Here is a 7,706-nt window from a genome sequence, read left to right on the forward strand (position 1 = left end):
AAAAGGCAGTCCTTCAAATAACCTGGCCCCAAGCTATGTAGGGCTTTAAAGGTGACAACCAGCACCTTGAATTAGACCCAGAAGCAAATTGGCAGCCAATGCAACTTCCACAAGAGAGGTGATACATGTGCAAATCTAGGCTTGCACAAAACTATGCAGGCTGCATTCTGAACCAACTGAAGCTTCCAGGTACTTTTCAAGGGCAGCCCCATGTAAAGTGCATTACAATAGTCAAGGCAGCTGGTATCTAGGGCATGGGTGACTGTGAGCAGGGCCTGTTGGTCCAGGAAAGGGCGTAACTGGCACACAACCTGCAGTTGTGCAAAGGCCCTCCTGCCATGACTGCCACCTGCTCCTCAAGTAGGAGTCAGTCCAGGAGAACCCCCAGATTATGCACCGCGTCCGTCTGGGGCAATGCAATCCCATCCAAGACCAAAGATGGCAATTCTCCATGGACCAGGGAACCCCAAACCCAGGGCCATTCCATCTTGCCAAGGTTGAGTTTCAACCCATTGCTCCCCATCCAGACCGTAACAGTCTCCAGGCACTGTGAGAGGGATGTCATGGCATTGTTTAACTCACCATGGGCTGAGATATACAGCTGAGTATCATCAGCATGCTAATGATCTCATCCAGTGGCTTCATGTGTCAGGTTCAGCCGGTTCAGCCGGCGCAGCACGGCTAGTTTGCCCAGCCACACTAGTTTGCCCGGCTGCGCTGAGTCAGTTCTACCGCCCGCTCGCAAGCCGGGGGAAAAGAGGAAATGAAAGCCGTGGCTGATTAACGAGCCACCTGGGACCGCTTAACAAAACACCGCAGAGTGGATGTTTTGTATCAGTGCTGATTAGCCACGAGCACTGAGACAAAGGGCTGAGCCGCGGCTCGTGGAAATGCAATCAGCGCGCGATTGGAAAACCCTGGCTTTGCGCGCAACTGAAAGAACCAAGATGGACCACGACCACGCTGGCGGGGCAGGGCAATCAAGGGACAATAAGAACTGGGCTGAACCTGCCATTCAAGCAAAAGGGGGGATTACTGGGGCAATCTGTAATCTGCAACCTGTAATATGTAACGTAGCAACAGGGCAAAGTGCAGGAAGGGGAGAACTATAAATTGTATCACTAGATGTGCCAAGCCAGTCCTGCATTACGCTTGAGTAAACTTCTTTGTTGAACACACGTGTCACAAGAGTTTCTCTAGACGAACAGGGTAAACCTTACATAAAGCCAGGACTCCCCATTGAACGCTACCCAGTACACGCCGAGGAGCGCTTACTTTTTCCCAGTACAGGTGATGACCAGCAACCGGGAATCCGCTAGCCAACGGGGCAATGAGGAGCCCGGAAATGAGGAAGTGATGGCAGGACCAACTCGGAGTGAGGGGTGCTCGGCCTCGGCCGAGAGCGCGCCAGAGGACCAGTGGTCGTTTAGTATGAACTAGGGACCCAACGAGTCAGGGGTCCTGACGAGCCGCGGCTCAGGGTCCAGGACCCACAAGCTGGAGAAGAGACTCACCCGGTTGGAGGCCAAGGTCGACCAATGTCTGGATGCCATTCAGGCGATGTTATAGGCTGTACTACTGGGAGCCGGGGCCCCAACGACAGGAGCGCAGGCGGAGGAAGGGGCAAGCGATGGCAGCAGTGACTCGGTGCCCCAACCGGCTCTGGTGCCGGCCCCCAGGACAGTGGATCGATGGGTGGCGGATGCGCTGAGACTCCGGGGCCACACCGGAAAATTCTCAGGGGATCCTGAGCAGTTGCCTTGTTTCTTAATCCAGGTCCACAACTTCATGAAGCGGACCGGTCACCTGTTCGCGGGCGACGAGGAGAGGGTCGCCTATGTAGCTGAGTTATTAGAAGGCCAAGCGGCTAGCTGGGTGGTCCGGTTGTATGATGCCAACGCGGCAGAGCTGAGGAGGCTCCCGGAGTTCATGCAGGCGCTCTGGGACCGATTTGAGGATATCTTGAGCGCCAGGCGGACCAGAGATGACATCCTGCGCTTAAGGCAGAGGGAGAAATCGGTGGCCAAGTATGCCTTGGAGTTTTGACGACTAGCGGAGAAACTAACGGATTGGCCGGAGTCCCTGAGGGTGATGTACTTCAAGAGAGGCCTCAACCAGGAGGTCCTCGAGAGGGCGCTTGGCCGGGACAACCCGACCACACTTAAGGACTGGATCTGGCTGGCCGGGACAGCGGAGTCAGCATGGCAGCAGATCCAGCAGAGGGCGAGGAAACGAGAACTGACCAGAGATGTGCCATGCAAGAGAGTTGCGGAGGAGGAGCCGAACAGCTGACGGCAACCCGTGGGGGGACAAGAGACTTCAAAAAACCCCAACTTCTGTTTCCGGTGTGGGGGGCGAGGCCATCGGGCATCGCAATGCCCGACGGAGCGAGACGGGGCCCCACCCCAGGCAGATGCCAGGCCTACAAGGACACCAGGGAAGCAAGCACCTGACCGGCCAAGGAAGGGAGTTGGAGCAGCGGCAGCAGAGCGCGGCGGAACCGGGTGCTCTACTCCTGAGACGGCCAGCGGGAAACGAGCCGCACTCACTGAATGGCGTCCCAGTGCGGGCAGAGGAGCCGAGACGTGTGGATCTAATAGTGGACGAGGACTACCCTCCCACGCAGGTGAGGGTACACATCCTTGGGGTGAGGTCCGGGGCTGAAGCGCAACTGCAGGCGCTGCTGGACTCTGGGTATACACATTGCCTGATACACCCAGCGCTAGTCTCAGGGCTCGGTCTCCAAGTGCGGAGACTCAAGGAGCCCATCGCCTTCAGCCAACTTGACGGCTCACTTGTGGGGGGGGGCGGCTCAGTACTACACCGAGCCGGTCCGAATTACGATCAGGGATCACCAAGAGGAGCTGAGGTTCGTGGTGGTCCCGATTGCCGATTACGCAGTGGTGCTCAGCTTGGCGTGGCTGCAGAGGCGGAACCCGCACATCAACTGGGCGTTGGAGGCGCTGAGGTTCGGAGACGGGGAGCAGCGGGAGCACAAGTACAGGGGACACCGAGAGCCGGCAACGAGAGGAGGTGTAGCTGCGATGGGGCAGGCGGAGACACTGGAGTGCCTGGAGACGGAGGATGAGAGGACCAGGACGGGAGCCACAGCAGCGGCAGCAGCGGGTCCGGAACCCAGAGAGACGGTGGCGGCGGCTTCAGTGCCAAGGGGTCTTTTAGCAATGACGGCCGGCGGGTCAACTGCACTGTGCGAGTCCGGAACAGGGAGAGCAACAGAGTCAGAGAGCATCCCACGGCAGTACCGGGACTTAGCGGCTGCTTTGGGCGAGGAGGAGTCTGATCAACTCCTGCCCCACAGACCCAGTGACTGTGCCATTGAACTCGAGCCAGGAACAAAGCTGCCCAAACCGAAAATGTACTCCCTGTCGGGGAAGAAGATGGATGCCCTTCGGGAGTTCATAGATAAAAACCTCACGTGGGGCTTTATTCAACCCGCGAAGTCACTGTTAGCGACCCCGGTGCTGTTCCAGGAGAAGAAAGACAGTTCGCTCTGGATATGTGTGTGGATTACCGGGGTCTGAACGCAATCAGCACCGAATACAATTACCCCCTCCCCTTGATGAAAGACTTGTTATCACACCTATCCAAGGGGAGGGTGTTCACCAAACTGGACTTGCGCAAGGCATATTTCAGGGTCAGGATCCATGCAGGGGACAAGTGGAAAACCGCTTTTAACTCCCTGCTTGGAAGTTTCCAATTCCGCGTGATGCTGTTCAGGTTAAAAGGGGCCCCGGGGGTGTTCATGCAATTAATAAATGAAGTGCTGCATGACCTACTCTACTGGGGCGTCCTGGTATACCTGGACGACATACTAATATACTCCGAGACCCTGACTGAACATATGAAATTGGTGCGCACAGTGCTTCAGAGACTGTTAAAATCGCAACTGTACGTGAAACTCTCAAAGTGTGAGTTTCACTGGGAGCAGCTGGACTACCTCAGCTATCACATATCCAGCTGAGGGATCGAGATGGATCCGGTGAAGGTGAGGGATGTGCTGGGATGTGCTGGGATGTGCTGGGCTGGGAAGCACCGCGAAACCGGAGGCAGCTCCAAAGCTTCTTAGGGTTTGCAAACTTCTACAGGCAGTTCATCCCGAACTTCACCCAAGTCGCCCTCCCGCTAACAGACTTACTCAAAACCCGAGGCAGTGGAAAACCCTACAAACCCAGCATGCCCCTTGCATGGACCACGGAGTGCCAAGAGGCGTTTAGGGATTTGAAGAGGTGGTTCACGGCGGAACCGATCCTACGCCACCCCAACCTGGACCAGCGGTTCGTCATCCAGGTAGACGCATCAGACGTGGCAACGGGAGCAGTCCTGCTGCAGCCCGGACCGGAGGGGCCCTTTCACCCAAGTGCCTATGCCTCCCTTAAGTTCACCAAGATGGAAAGGAGGTGGAAGGTGTGGGAGAAGGAGGTGTTTGCAGTCAAGTGGGCCCTAGCCACCTGGAGACATCTGTTAGAGGGGGCACCCCAGCCGTTCGAGGTGTGGACGGACCACAAGAACCTTGAAGCACTGAAAACCCCGTGGAGACTGTCACCAAAACAGGTGTGCTGGTCCCAGTACTTTGGAAGGTTTGACTTTGTTCTCAAACATATCCCGGGGAAAAGGAACTTTTTAGCAGATGGACTGTCCCATATGCCCCAGCATGCCAGCCAGAGGGAGGAGATGGTGGACTCCATCGTCCCCACGGGTAGGTTGGCTGCGAAAGCGGTTACCCGAAGTCAAACCAAGAAAGAGGTAAGGGACGTGGAGCCTGAGCTAAAGCGGATTTTCTCAGAAGCCGCGGAGCAGGACACTTGGCTTAAAGCAAACTGGGGCTCCTTAACGAGCCAGGGGGACTTGTGGTGGCACGAGGGGAAAGTGTACGTGCCTGAAGAATGCTGACAGGGGGTAATGGAGAGAGCCCACAACAGCCGAAGCGCGGGACATTACGACTTCGTGAAGACTCTTCACTTGATCCGGCGGCAATTCTGGTGGCCAACGCTCCGGAAGGATGTGGAATCATACACGGAAAGTTGCCCGGTCTGCACGACAGCGAAGGGAAGCAAAGGCAAGCCCCGGGGACTACTCCAGCCGGTTGCGACACCCGATGGCCCATGGCAGGAGATCGCTATGGATTTCATCGTGGAGTTGCTGGAGAGCAAGGGTTAAACAGCCATTTGGGTTGTAACCGACTTGTTCTCCAAGCAAACACACTTTGTGGCTTGCCGGCAAGTCCCCATAGCGGAGAGGCTAGCGCGACTGTTTGTGCAACACATCTACTGGTTGCACGGCGCGCCCCGACAGATTGTCAGCGATCAAGGCAGGAACTTCATCGCGCAATTTTGGCAGGAGTTCCTGAAACAAGTGGGAACGCAGCAAACCCTCTCCTCCGTGGCACATCCACAAATGGACGGAGCCATGGAACGCCTTAACGGGGGTCTAGAGCAGTACTTGCGGTGCTATGTGGGGTACCAGCAAGACGACTGGGTGGAGCTACTACCATTTGCGGAAGTAGCATACAACAACGCCGTCCATAAAAGGACCGGCTTCACCCCATTTAAGGTGGCCACCGGGTGAGACTTCGTCCCTATGCTGGAACTACCCCAGCCGGGATCCCGGATAGACTCATTGGACACTTGGTTTGCCCAGACAGACGCCACGAGGCAAGCAGCGTAGACGGCGCTGCAAGGGGCCAGAGCGGACTATAAAAATTACGCTGACTGCAAGATGCTCCCCGAGTGGCAGTGGAAGGTGGGGGACCAAGTGTACCTCTCAACAAAAAACTTAAAAGACGCACCAAGCGTCGAAGCAGCTCAGCCCGCGCTTCGTGGGGCCGTTCCCCATCGCAGAAATAATCAATCCGATGACTGTCAGGTTGACGTTCCCCAAAGCACTCAGGAAGATCCACCCGGTATTTCACTGCAGCTTATTGAAGCCGCACCAACTGGGCAACAGCTAGCACAAGGAAGAGCCGACCCCGGCACCCATCATGGCCGACGGGGAGCAGCACTTCGAAATAAAACAAATATTGGACACAAGGAGCTGCAAGGGACAGAGCCAACTGCTGGTGCAATGGAAGCACTTCCCAAAGTCTCACAGTGAATGGGTAAGCAGAGCCCACGTGAAAGCGCCAAAGTTAGTGCGGGATTTTTATGACCAGCATCCCGGGAAGCCAAAGTAAGTGGGGGGCTCTATCTTTAGGGGGGCGGTATGTCAGGTTCAGCCGGCACAGCACGGCTAGTTTGCCCAGCCACACTAGTTTGCCCGGCTGCGCTGAGTCAGTTCTACCGCCCGCTCGCAAGCCGGGAAAAAAGGAAGTAAAAGCCGTGGCTGATTAACGAGCCACCTGGGACCGCTTAACAAAACACCGCAGAGTGGATGTTTTGTATCAGTGCTGATTAGCCACGAGCACTGAGACAAAGGGCTGAGCCGCGGCTCGTGGAAATGCAATCAGCGCGCGATTGGAAAACCCTGGCTTTGCGCGCAACTGAAAGAACCAAGATGGACCACGACCACGCTGGCGGGGCAGGGCAATCAAGGGACAATAAGAACTGGGCTGAACCTGCCATTCAAGCAAAAGGGGGGATTACTGGGGCAATCTGTAATCTGCAACCTGTAATATGTAACGTAGCAACAGGGCAAAGTGCAGGAAGGGGAGAACTATAAATTGTATCACTAGATGTGCCAAGCCAGTCCTGCATTACGCTTGAGTAAACTTCTTTGTTGAACACACGTGTCACAAGAGTTTCTCTAGACAAACGGGGTAAACCTTACATCATGTAGATGTTAAATAGGAGTGGAGAAAGTACCAACCCTGCGGAACCCCACAAAGCAGGGCCCGAGGGCCGGACCTCTTGCTCCCTATCAACACCAACTGGGAATGGCCATAGAGGAAGGAAGTGAACCAGGACAACACAGTGCCCCCCACTCCCAACCCCTGAAGCCGCTCCAGAAGGATACTACGGTTGATGGTATTGAAGGCCAGTGAAAGGTCAAGTAGAGCGAGGATGGACGCACTACCCCCATCTCGCTCCCACCAGAAGTCAAACATTGCGACCAATGCCGTTTTCTTCCATATCCAGGCCTGAACCCCGACTGAAATTTCTTGAGGCTCTCACACCATTGAAGAATCAAAGTTTTAAAACTCCACAGTGGCAATACCTTTTTGATTGGTGCAACAGGTATTGCTTCCAGGAGTTTTGATGTTTTTCCCCTCATAGCCACCATGGTGGGTTGCTTGGGTAAGATTTTTTTTTTTTTTTTTTTAAGATGTTTTCTTCTTTCTCTAATAGATTCCTTAATATGGCTTATTCAGACTATAACGAGAGACCTGAGGCCCATTTAGTCCAGTGTTTTATGTCAGGAGACTCGCAAGCAGTTGATTATCTAAAGCCTGTCAGTGGGGAAGGGGCAGAATACAGCCTGATATCAGCAAAGGGACCCATCAGTCCCCCTATCAGCTATCAGTCGTCTGGACCCATCATTTATTAATCTCATCACCTTTTAAAACTTTCCAGACTGGCGATCACTTCTGCTTCTGATAGAAATGAATTCCATTGTTTAACTCTGCACTGTGCCCTTCCTTCTACATTTAATGGCTGGCCTAACTCTTACACTAAAAAAGTTTTCTCCATCTATATTTTCCATACCGTACATAATAATATATACTTTAACCATGTCTTCCTTTGCTTGCCCTC

This window comes from Python bivittatus, unplaced genomic scaffold (genome assembly GCF_059951505.1).
Source record: "Python bivittatus isolate LINGU-HERP-01145 unplaced genomic scaffold, Pbiv_v1 ctg000170_np1212, whole genome shotgun sequence".
In the NCBI taxonomy this organism is placed as follows: domain Eukaryota; kingdom Metazoa; phylum Chordata; class Lepidosauria; order Squamata; family Pythonidae; genus Python; species Python bivittatus.